General features: G+C 39.8%; 1 long non-coding RNA gene across 5 annotated transcripts in view; it reads right to left on the reverse strand.

Annotated features, from left to right (window-relative positions):
• LOC126511251 (uncharacterized) overlaps positions 1 to 13,486 on the reverse strand; it is a 126,164-nt gene that overhangs the window by 74,142 nt on the left and 38,536 nt on the right. For all 5 annotated transcript variants that reach the window (XR_007594630.1, XR_007594628.1, XR_007594629.1 and 2 more), the window contains exon 2: positions 8,913 to 8,978. This is a non-coding gene — a long non-coding RNA (uncharacterized lncRNA). The remainder of the gene's footprint in view (positions 1 to 8,912; positions 8,979 to 13,486) is intronic.

A 13,486-nucleotide genomic window follows, 5' to 3' on the forward strand; every position in this document is an offset into this window, starting at 1 on the left:
GTGTGTGTGTGTGTGTGTGTGTGTGTGTGAGAGAGAGAGAGAGAGAGAGAGAGAGAGAGAGAGAGAGAGAGAGAGAGAGAGAGAGAGAGAGAGAACATCAAAGAAGGCTGTATGGGAGTTTGTTTTCACCTTCTACCGTATAGAATAAATTCATGTATAGCCTTTAGTGTGCCAAATTACCAGACCACGCACAGGATTGCTTAAGGTTGAATTGGAAACATGAAATATTATTCCCGAAAGAAAATGACTGCTTTCACACAGTTTTCTTTTTCTTCATCACACTGACTGGAATTTATTGACTACTTGTGTTGTTGTTGGCATTTTCTGTTTGCCTTTTCTCTTCTGCTTCTTCCTCTGTGTCCTATGAAGCTTTCTTGGAATGTCTACAGAATGGCGGCAAACTTCCCAAGAGGTTATAAAATTAACTGGAGCCAGACTGCTTTCACACATAGTAATGAGAACTGTTGAATAACTTTATTAGACAACACTGATTTAGAAAACTTGCTAGTGAGCTCTCCTAGTTTTTCATGAACTTCCTCATTTCCAAGGTTTATTTATCAATCACATCAATTTCGTCATTTGGTCTTAACCACCAAGACATGCTCACACCTTTATCATGGATATTACACATTCATAAATAAATGTTAAATTGTAGTTTTGTGCTACCCTAAAAAGTGAAAATTCAATAAAGAAGAACATTTCTGTTACAGATCTGAGGGAATATGGTCAAGGGTCACATGGCTTTCCGGTCCTGCTAATGATTACCACTCGTCACATATGGCTCAAACACACTCAGAAAGTATGGCTTTTCATACCCATTAAAGATAACAGCATCCATCACAAAACCTACACTCTACAATTCTAATGATGTATCACACATGATCCTGTGACAAATGGCCTCTTAGGGATCTTAAATTTTGACACTTACTATTCAGTGAGCTATAAAGACTTATCTAGAACCTATAATGAACCGGAACTGAGCTAAATGATGAAGAAACAGACAAATCCCTCTGAATATGGGCCAGCCTTAGAGACTCAGACTCTGAGAATGTGACATCAAGAAGGCTTCTTGACTTCCAAGGTCAGGCAAAAAGGGAAATCTGGCTCCAGTTAATTTTCTAACCTCATGAGAAGTTTGTCGCCATCCTGTAGACATTCCAAGAAAGCTTCATAGGACACAGATTATACCAGCGGAGGAAGCAGAGGAGAAAAGACAAACAACAAAGAGAAAATGCCAACAACAAGACAAGTAGTCAATAAATTCCAGTCAGTATGACAAAGAAAAAAATATGTATAATACAGAAAGAGTCAAAACCAAATACTTTCCCGTATTTTGTGACAATGATGCTTGGAATAAATCTTGATTTTTCTTTCTTTTTTTCGTCAAAACACCATATTCATACAAGTATAAAGAATCCTAATAAAGAGCATAAGCTTCTAAGAGGAAAGTGCCCATAAATGAACATTCTGACCACAGATATGTAGCACTTCTGACATCCCATATACCCCAGCTATTCTCCCCTTTATGGGTGCTGTTGTCCGTGCTTGTGGTGTATAATGGTTTGAATAAGAATCACCCCCATAGGCTCATATATTTGAATGCTTAGGTATTAGCATTAGGATTGGGAGGTGTGGCCTTGTTGGAGGAAGTGTGCCACTGAAGTGAGCTTTGAGGTTTCAGAAGCCCATTCCAGGCCCAGTGTCTCCTTCCTCCTCTTGCCCAGATGTAGAATTATCAGCTAGCTCTCCATCACCATGTCTGTCTTAGTTCTGCCATACTTCTTGCCATGATGATAATGGATTAATTCTCTGAAACTGTAAGTAATCCCCAATTAAATGCTTTCTTTGATAAGGTTTTCCAACTGTGGTCATGGTTTCTCTTCACAGCAATAGAGGAAATACCACATGTTGACTTTGCCTGGTTTTGAAACTTTTCTGACATAAGTCATATAGCATGAATTCTTTCCTGTCTTGCTTGTTTTGTTCAGCATTATTTTGGAAAGTTGGCACTTTACACTATGTAATTAATGTCTCTTTTGGTGTGTCTGTGCATGCATGCATGCATGCATGTATACATAAATGTGTGTTGCATTTCTTGAATATCAGTTTTTTTTCACGACACAAACAATACAGATTCTTGAACAACTAAGAATTGCCACTTTCCAAGCAAACAAATAAGTGAGATTTTTCTTGTGAATGAAATAATAAGAGGAATATTAAGGATGGAGGTATAAAATACAGAAGAGCTTGCTGGTGTCTCCTTGAATATGGCAAGCCAGGGCATCTAGCATGCGAGGTTAGAGTAGTGAAACCTGAGTCTAGAAAAGCTGGCAAGATCCAGATTCTGAGAATCTTCTGCAAAGTATGAAGATGCCCTTCAGGGAGGGTTGTAGGTAGGAGGCTAGCAGGACTTGGTGGGGACTTCAGCTACATGGCAGTGGTGCCGGTGGGTTAGCATAGGACTCAGAAGACAGCGGGGCTACTTAGTGCATTTCCTTCATTGTCCCACATATGCCATTAATAATGCCACAGCATTTAAATGCTGGAGTTTTATTAATATCTAGAAATATTGTCCGTAGAAGAGCTGCATGGTTATCTCTCAGCTTTTGAAAGACTTAGATTCTAGGCTGTATGCTTGCCCTTGCACCTTCAGGGCAGCAGTCAGAAAACATTGCAACCTCGAGGCATAGATGTGGAATTCTCAATACTGATTTTAGTGAATGCTGGCTTACTCATCTACATTTTTATTAACCAATAAAGATTCTTTTATTTATAAAAATTGTGCTCAGATCAGATGGATGTTTTCAATTTTCTTGAATAGTTTACAGAAACAGAAAATTAAATACTGAAGGGACCTAAGGGGTGAGTGAAGAGCCACATGGCAAGATGCCCCACACTCTAGGACCTCCCCAGCAGGACAAAACCCCAGGTCCTTTCTCCAGTTCTCTCGGCTTTTCTAGCCAACCAGCAGGGAGTTTCCTGCTGCTAGACTTCCCCCTCAAACCCATCCAGCCCCCATCCACACTACTAGCTACAACCCACCCCCAAACCTGCTTATTTGCCTGCAATCTCAGTGGAAATCTGAAACACAGCTTGCTCCAATACTGAGGGGACCTAAGAGACCAGTGAACAGCCACACGGCTGGATGCCCCACTCTCTAGGACCTCCCAAGTGGGACAAAACCCGGGACCCCATTCCCCAACTCCTAAGGCTTTTCTAGCCAGCCAGCAGGGAGTTTCCTGTAGCTAGGCTCCTTCCAAACCCAAACCCATCCAAGGGACCCCCCAAATTCAATATAAATCCAACCACATTGAACCTAATAGAAGAGAAAGTGAGAAGTAGTCTTCAATGCATGAGCACAGGAGACCACTTCCTAAATATAACCCCAGTAGCACAGACACTAAGAGCAACAGTAAATAAATGGGACCTCCTGAAACTGAGAAGCTTCTGTAAAGCAAAGGACACAGTCAATAAGACAAAAAGGCAACTTACTGAATGGGAAAAGATCTTTACCAACCCCACATCAGACAAAGGGCTGATCTCCAAAATATGTAAAGAACTAGAGAAATTAGACAGTAATATTCTAAATAACCCAATTAAAAAATGGGGTACTGACCTAAACAGAGAATTCTCAACAGAAGAATCTCAAATGGCCTAAAGATACTTAAGGAGATGTTCAACTTTCTTAGCTATCAGAGAAATGCAAACCAAAACAACTCTGTGATATCATCTTACACCTGTCAGAATGACTAAGATCAAAAACACTAATGATAGCTTATGCTGGAGAGGATGTGGAGATGTGGAGTAGAGGGAACACTCATCCATTGCTGGTGGGAATGCAAACTTGTACAACCAACTTTGGAAATCAGTATGGCATTTTCTTAGAAAATTGGGAATCAACCTACCTCAGGATCCATCAATACTTTCTTGAGAATATACCCAAAAGATGCCCAATCATATTACAAAAGCATTTGTTTAACTATGTCCATAGTAGCATTATTTGTAATAACCAGAACCTGGAAACAACCTAGATGCCCCTCAACTGAAGGATGGATAAAGAGTGGCACATTTACACATCAGAGTACTACTCAACAGTAAAAAAACCAATGACATCTTGAATTTTGCATGCAAATGGATGGAATTAGAAAACACTATCCTGAGTGAGGTATCCCAAACACAAAAAGATGAATATGGTATGTACTAACTTATAAGTGGATACTAGCTATAAACAAAGACATTGAGCCTATGCAGTTCATGATCCTAGAGAAGCTAAGTAATAAGGTGAACACAAAGAAAAACATATATGGACGACCTGGGGATTGGAGATAGACAGGGTCACCTGACAGGATTGGGAGCATGGGAGCAGGGGAATGGGTAGGGATAGGGGACAAGAGGAGGGGAGAGGGGAGAGTTAAGGAGAACTTTAGGGAATGGGATGGTCGAGAAGGAGGGGGAACAGATATGAGAGCAAGAAGAGAGATATCTTGATTGGGGGAGCCATTATGGGGTTGGCAAGAAAGCTAGCTCTAGAAAAATTCCCAGGAATTCACAAGGATGGCCCCTGCTAAGACCCTAGACAATAGTGGAGAGGGTGCCTGAACTGGCATTGCCCTGTATTCAGATTGATGATTACCTTATATATCACCATAGAACCTTCGTCTAGCACAGATGGAAACAGAGGCAGAGTCTCACATTGGAACACTGGACTGAGCTCCCAAGGTCCAGTTGAAGAGTAGAAGGAATAAGAATATGAGTAAAGAGGTCAAGACCATGGGGGAGGGGTTACCCACTGATGCAGTTTACTTGAGTTAATGGGAGCTCACCAACTCTAGAGGGACTGGGAAGGAACAAGCATAGGACCAAGCTAGTCTCTCTGAATGTGGTTGACAGTTGTATGGTTAGGGCAGACTGAGGGGCCACTGGCAGTGGCACTGGGATTTGTCTTTGCTGCATGTACTGGCTTTTGGGGATCCTATTCTGTTTGAATGTATACCTTGCTCAGCCTAGATGTAGTGGGGAGGGCCTTGGACTTTCCACAAAGCAAGGTGCCTTGCCCTCTCTTAGGATTAGAGGGGGTGGGGTAGGAGGAGTGTGGAAAGAATGAGAGGAGGGGAAGGAGTGGGAATTTGGATTGGTACTTTTTTTTAAAAAAAAAATGTAACAAACAATAAATTAAAAAAGAAACAGAAAGTTAACACAATCAATCTATAATAAAGTTGGTTTACAATCATTCATGTGTTTCCATTTTTGTTTCTTTTGTTTTCTTTTTTCCTTTTGGAGATTTATACAAGCATGCCATACTTTTAGACATTTTCACCCCATCTTTCTTTTCATCCCTCTTCCCACAAACCCCCTCCTACTTTCATATCTTTTTATTATTATTTTGTTGTTGTTGTTTGGTAGCATTGTAAGTTTTCTTTTACCTCTCAGGGTAATATAACACACAATTGAAGTCATGTGTCACACTGAGTTTATTTAGAGTTGCTCACACAGTGTGGATAGAAGGATATTTACTGGAGCATGGGTAACTTATTAGTGCTGTACCACTAAAGCACACACACACACACACACACACACACACACACACACACACACACACACACACCAGGGTGGGAATAGAGAGGGGAGAGATACTTTTTGAAAGTTAAGACAGAATGCTGATAAGTCCTGACCCATCACAAAAGGTGGTCACTTCCCTTTAAAGAGACAGCAGGTCTCTTTAAAGTTGGTAAAGAAGCTGGGTAAAGAAGTTGGGTAAAGAAGCTTTGAAAGTCTTTGGAGGAAGAGCTTCCCATGATAATGTTGCTGTAGTCACAAGGGAAAAGGTACTTCTTCTGGGTTTGTTGTATTTATTTTTACTTTGTGAGGTACTATTAATAAAAACTCAGAGAGAGAAATTAAGCTTCAACCTGAAGGTCAGAAAAGCAAAACAGCCAGCCACTGGCTCTTACCTCTACCTCAGTTCAAAAATGGCGATCCTGCCTCCAGAAATCTCAGAATAAGACTGAGCCTGAGAGCTGTCTCCTCCAGTTTAATAATCCTCTATAGGTCTGGGATTAAAGGTGTGCACCACTGGGATTAAAGGCATGCACCCTCAGTTTCTATGCAACTAGTGTGGCTTCTGGGATTAAAGGTGTGTGTTACCACTGTCTAGTCTGTAAGGCTGACCAGTGGGGCTGTTTTACTCTCTAATCTTCAGATAAGTTTTATTTATTAAAATACAAATGAAATACCACTATTCCTTTGTTAGAAAGTAACACTAATATAAAGATTCCTCTGTCCGTAGTAGAATATCAGTACCTCACACCTATATGCGTTAAGGTACATGAAGTATTTGGTGAAATGTGACTGCAGAATGAACACAAACCATGACAGTGAAAGACAGGGAGGGGGAAGGGAGCAAGTGCATAGAGAACATCTTTTCAAATGAGAAAAGTACTATTTGTGGAACAAACCCAGTTTGTGAAATGTGAAATGTTGCAATCAGTGCTTAACATGAGATTCCTGATAAGCTGCAGGGAGGTAGCAAGTTCAGCAGAGTCAGTTCAGGCAGCAGAGAACAATTAGCCTTTGGTAGTACAGAGTACACACAAGCAATGCTTGTCTTCAAGCTGCCTTCCCTTGGTATGAAGCAGTTTCAGGACAATGGAGAGCATGGAGTCGACCACGAGCCAGAGCTCATGGCTTATTCGGCGTTCTGTTGGAATCTAATGCTTTGAAGCTGTAATGCTTAAAGACTGAGATCAGATTGTACCTGAAGCTATAGCAATTTACCAGGCCCTGAGACTCAGCAAGGAAGTCCAGACCAAAGCTTGATATCTCAGCATGCTGGTGAGAGAGATCAAGAAGATTATTTTTAAGTTTAATTATTTGTCTAGTTATGCAACAAAATATGTTTAGCAGAAAACTAAAATGTGGAAACTGTATCTTATTTTTTTCCTCATATAAATTGAATTACCAAGTATTAATTCACACACAGTGGCTTATAAATGTTCAATATAAGAAATCAATGAGTATGAAATAATCAGAGAAATTGCTTTAGCAGGACTAGGAGACTCTAAGAACCATAGGGTTTAATTATTAGGATGTGTGAAGATGTGGTGGGATATGAATGGGTAGTATATTCATCTATTGCTGATAGATGGCTATGTTTCATCCACTGTGTTCTGGAAGCTTTGGGAGGATTGTAATTATGCCTATCATACTAAACATATAGCCTGTGCTCAGGTTCATAAACAGAGTTGTACTCAAACTCAAGGGCCTAGTGTGTCTATAGCTATAAATAGTTTTATTTACTCCATAAGAGCAAGTTCCAGTGTATGACTAAATAGAAAAATTGAAGATTTCATAGTTTAAAAGCAATACAGGTTTGTAATCTTACGGTTCTAGATATTAGGAATAAAAAAAAATCTGACCTGGCCAAAATTAAAGCATAGGTGAGATTGTATCCTTCCTAACAGATCTAAGAAACAACTTGTGTCCAGGGTTTTGTTTTTTTTTAGTGTCTGGAGGCAGCCTGGACTTCTCAGGCTATGGTTTCTTCCTCCAGGACCCACTCCACTGCAGCCTCTGCTTCCATCGCTGCCCCTCCTCAATCTTGTCAGACCCCACCGCTCATCTGCATAAATGGGGTACTGGGTCTCATTCTAGAAAAGGACTCTGCCAGTGAGCTGCATCCACAGTTCTTTTAAAACTTTACACTTTGAGACACTGTGTAGACCAGATTAACCTTGAACTCCTGATCCCTCTGCTTCAACCTTCTGGGTGCTTGTTTGAGAAGCAGGTGCCACCACTTGAGGATCTTCTCTTTTAAAGACGTGATTGTCCTGGGCCCACCTGTCTATTTCACTTTCCTCTCCTTTGATGGTTATTTAATCATATCTACATAGTCTTATGGCATGATAAATGACATGTGCATAGGTGCTGGGTACTACACAGACTCTTTGGAGAAGTTGCTTAATCCTAGCCCTGAATCATCAGCCCTAATGCCCAAGACGATGCTAAGAATGACTAAACAACAGGCCTCCTTCTTTACACTGGCTGCTTTTGTTGTTATTCTGTTTCTGATGTGTAAAGCAATCCTAGAAAGAATCAACAGAGAAGAGAGTGTGGTGTCCTAAAACATACACCTACTCCAGCCTCCGGCTCCTAACCGCAGCAAATTCAAATTGCCCTGTGAGTTGGAGTTCGAAAGGAAGCAGGAAAGAGGCCCAGTGAGTGGGAAACTGAAATGCATTGAGGCTTTAGGAAACAGTGTAGACGGATGTGAAGAGAGTTGCCACCGGAAGGAATTAGATAACTTCAGCAAACGCACTTAATTTCACTTCTTCTTTTAATGTCTGTTTCATTTACTTTCATCATCATTTTCAAATGCAAGTTATTATTTTGGTCCTGTGAATGGAGAAATCATCTACGTGCCTTCCACTGTGGTGGGAAGTGGTGACATTTCTCCATGACTTCAAAGTCACAATTTACTTTCCAGTAAGGGGAAAAAAAATCTCAACAAGGTTAAAAAAGGAACAGTCAAGAAACAGCAGAGCAAGAATTCAAACACAGGTCCCTAAGAGACTAAGGCACTTTTTACTCAATATCACATACCTTTTTTTGGCTTCGGATACTTTTGTAAAATATGTCTCAACCTTTTACTCATCTTCTATTAAAGATTAATATTTATCAAAATCAAAAGAGTTCGTAAACTTGCAAATAAAAAAAATCTACTTTTTGACAAAGCCCCTACAACTCTGAAGACTACTGACTTGTCTCTCAGACTTTGTTATAGGATTCTTGGCCCATCTTACACTGATGTACATGGATAATCATTTTAAGAACTAATTGTAAAATATTCGGAAATTTTCTGAGCCAGCTATTAAACCTGATATTATATAAACTTAAATAAATATTTTAAAACTTACCACTTCCCTGGACTGGAGAGATGGTTCCTCAGGTAAGAGCAGCTGCTGCTTTTGCAGAAGTCAAATCTAATAAGAGAGCAGCAGTTGGTCACCCCCATAACCATAGCACCTCCATTGCACAAATGGCAAATCTTTCTTGCAAGGCTGGTCTTATAGACAGACCCTAGGATTCAGAGCTGGGACACACCACTGATACCTTTTCTCCCCAAAAAGCCTGCACTGAACCTCCTGGCCTGTGGAATATATCTGTCAGATAGGGGAGGTTTTTCTGCAGTTCTGACTTGTTCACATCTCACAGGATTTTTCATCTGCACAACCTTTTTTTTTTTTTTTTTTTTTTTTTTGCCCTAAGACTTTGAGCATCTCTAAAGAGGTATCGTGCTTCATTCTTCTCTTTGATGTCAGAGTCTGGTAAAAAGTTGAGTTCTTTAGTATTAACTCAGTACAATGACTTCGAAAAGGTATACCTACCTACGTTTACTGAGCTTTTATTATATGATGGGATAGTAGAAAGGACTTCACTTGCTTGTTTAATCCTTATAAGAACCTGTAAACAAAGCATTTTTTCCCTCCATTTTGTAGTCGAGGGAACTGAAGATTTGAGGCTATGAGTAGTCTCTTACATATTTAGTCATCAGCGAAGCCAGTACTCTTGCATCATAACCTGAGCCCGGAGGACAGCACTGATATGTCCACTGTAACTCTCGTGTGTGCTATCCCTTTCTCGACAGTCTTTCTTTAAGCTGACTCACCACTTTACACTTTACATTCACTTTCGCACATTTAGCCTCATTCAGGAAATAAGAGGTTTAACAACCTGCCCATCATATATCCACATATGTGTACTGAAATGTGTGTGCAAATACAGGATTAAACCATTTCACCTTTCTTGGCACATAGAAACACTGCCCTATCCTATACTTTGCACAATGGCATCTGCGCAAACATCTATTAGAATGCCTTGTGCCACGGAAGACAGCTTGGTCTCCATTCTGTGGACTCCTGGTCTTGGACTAATGAGTTAGTTGGCTGACACGTGTCCTAAACAGCAGCAGCTCTGGTTTGCCAGCAAGATAATGATTTGAGGTTATGCAGTCAAACCGCTTTCTCTTCTAGGCGAATAGGAATCCATAAATCATAGTTTTATACCCGAGACACGATAGAAAGATATGCTCTTTCGTTTTGTGTTGGTTGTTGGTTGCACTTTAGTTCCTGCTATTTATAAAGCAGAATTGAGCCTTGCCTGGAACTCATCATCAAATATTGCCACGTAGACTCTTCGTCTCAAAGCAATAGCCAAAGCACAAGTTTTCAAAGACTAAACTAGTGTCTATTGCAAATACTCTCTGCAGAATTAAAATAAACTCTGAGAAATAAAAGTTCTTTGATAAATGGTTCAGATCTTCTCTAGGGAAGTTTTTATTCTCATTTCACCTGTCACAGTTAATCCAGTCAACTTTGATTCCACAGACACGTGATGAGGGTTTGATTAAAGTCTCCTTTCAAAACAAAGGGTGCAGTCCGGAATAGGATGTCTTTTTAAAGGAGAGGAGGTGCTTAGTCACGTACCCCATTCTTCTCTTTGAAGAAGTCATTCTCCTTGCCAGGAAACACATTTCTAGTTTGTTCAAATTATTTAAGATTAAAAGATTAGACCATACCTTGGAATTCAAATGTGGTTTGGATGAAGAAAATGCTGAGGTTGAAAAATCTCACCAAACATAGATGCTACTAGAAAACTATGGCAACTATGGATCATCTTCAGCCCTCAAACATGTGTGTTCAGTTCCGAATCCCTACCCTCTAAACACTGAGATGGCTTACAGAAGCTCCAAGGCATCTGATCTCATAATCCCATCTCTCCAGAACACCAGGAACAGGGCTCTAGTTAGGCAGTTACCATATCATATTGCCTTCCTTTTATTCGCTATTGTTCTTTTGCTGAACAACTTAGCAATAAGAATAATGTCCTATTTGCCTTTGTAAGCCGAATCCTACAACAGTGGCTGGCACCTAGTCAATGTTCCATGAAACCATTACTGCCTGGATGTACAAAAATAAACTGGTTTTCAGTGTCCTGTTGCCAGCCTGAGACTGTGCTGTTAATTCAATGTCCTTTCTAACACTGTGAAACCCAAGAGAAAGAAACCATAAAAGTGATCTTATGTAATGAAACAAACAAGCAGAAAAACAAACAAACAAAAACCGTGAAACACAGAGAGGTTGTGTTTAACTGGTCACAAAGGTGGCATAAGAAAAAATTGGGAGTAAGCTTCCAGACTGGATTTAAGGTTGAACTGTAATGACAACACTACACTAAATAGATACAAGAAGTTTTACTTTTGGAAAATTAATTTTTAATGGTGATAATTATCTGTCAAGAACATGTCAGCTTTTGGGGGTGGGTTGGTCTCTTGTTGCCACTTCCTGACCTGATCCCAAACCGCCCTTGCATCCTACCATAGTCCAGCCACAAACAGGGTCTGGATTCACCACAGATGTTGGAACGGAACATAATTCAATAAAATCATGCCTCTGGCTAAAGTTAAGTAATACCATGACAAGCTTGTGGTTTTGTGCAAAACAGAACACTCACTAATGACATCTTAGCAACCAGACTAGAAAAAAAAAACTAGCAATGAATTTCCTAACTCCCCTACTTTCTCCTCCTAGACTCAACTTTCTGATCATGTGCCTGCTTATTTCAACAAACACTTAATAGGGGATTTACATTTCTAGCCCTGTAGTGGAGTATATACATGAAAAACCCCCCTCTGTAAAATATCAGGGATGACAGGAAAGAAAAGAAACAAATACCCTTTAAACGACACAGCCAAGCTTAAAATAAATAGGGCAAATGGTGCAGAAGAGCTAGACACCTACATGCCAATCAGAAACCTAAACACATTATACCCTCTCCAAGAATTCACCTAAAGTGGACCAATGACTTACATATAAAGTGTAATGCGATAAAATCCTTGAGAGATGACAAAAGAGAGAACCTGTGTGGCCTGGGGTAGTAACAGCATTTAAGAAACAAGACCAGAGATGCGATTAATGAAAGGAATATCCAATAAACTGGAACAGTGGTTCTCGACCTTCTATCTGCTGCCACCTTTAATACGGTTCCTCATGTTGTGATAATGCCCTAACCATAAAATTATTTCATTGCTACTTCATAATATCAATTTTACTACTTTTGTGAATTGTAATGTAAATATCTAATATGCAGGATGTCTGACACATGACCCCCTCAAGGGGGTCGCGACCCACGGGTCGAGAACTGCTGAGCTAGAGTTTTTTAACTAGGAACCACTTTGCAAAGGACTCCAAAGGGGCTGTGAAGACCAAGCACAGACTAGGAAAAATATTATAAAAAGCATGTCTAGTTGAGAACTGGGCCTTTTATTTTAAACATACAAAGATCCTTGGAACTTAACAAGAAGGAAACAACGAACTCTAAAAATCAGGAGAAATTTGAGTCAGTGCCCATCCAGGAAGGCAGGCAGATTGAAAGCACGTGAGAAGATGCTCTGTATCACACCTCAATAGCCAATGCGGACCCCACTGAGCACTGACCGAGACCTCATGCTCACTGATTAGAATGGCTGAAATTATAAACCCTAGTAGGCAGAAACTAGGAGAAAGCAAGACTGCATGCTTCCTTTGCAAAGTCTGACTATTTTTCACGTAACTAAATGTACTCTTAACCTAGGATAGAGAAAACTTGTTCCCTGGTATTTGTTTACTCATATGTGCTGAAAACTCATTCTAAAAAAAAAAAACCTCTATATAAAACCGCAAGCCAACCTAGTGTATCCATCTCTTGCACATACATGATGGACAACAGTTATCATCATTCACCCATCAGTAAAATCACTGACTCTCCTGATTTACATTATTACCAAGTATCTAATTTATAAGATAAATTTAATACAACTTCTTTGACATAATCCCATAAATGAAACAAATTACCATAAACAATTTTGGTTATCTTGACAATATTTATCCAACTAAAAGTCAACTCAACAGGGCCTTTGCAAAAATGGATTATCATTCTAGAAAGCAAGCAAAAAGAACCCTCACAATACACCTCTATCATTTTTCATTTATATGCTGACTTTACTGAACCTGGTCTTTTATGGATGACTTACCTACTTCACATTCCTAGCCCTACTTCCATCTGTCAACAACATGAAAACAAAATGCTCATTTGAAAGCTCAAACGCCATCCCCTTAGCCTTTCCACTATTATCCAAGAGCCCCACTTTCTGCTAGCTCTTACACTATTTTTGAATAAAGAAATTCAAACAGGATAAACTCAAACCACTCAAAGTTCTAATTTCTGTCATTTAACTACCAGTCTTATGGATCACAACAATTTATCCCACACTTAATAAATACAAGCCAAATATGTTAGTTAAGCTAAATTTGGATGGGTGAGATCTGACTTTACAGAAATGTAGTTAATGCCTAAATTTTCTGATCAACTAGTTTCAGTCTCTTTCTACTAATTGGAGGTGAGGTACGGAGGAGTTCTGACAGAAGCAAAATTGTTCCTTTGAATTTGTAAA

This window comes from Alexandromys fortis, unplaced genomic scaffold (assembly GCF_014885135.2).
Source record: "Alexandromys fortis isolate MF-2015 unplaced genomic scaffold, M_Fortis_MF-2015_v1.1 scaffold_10, whole genome shotgun sequence".
Lineage (NCBI taxonomy): Eukaryota > Metazoa > Chordata > Mammalia > Rodentia > Cricetidae > Alexandromys > Alexandromys fortis.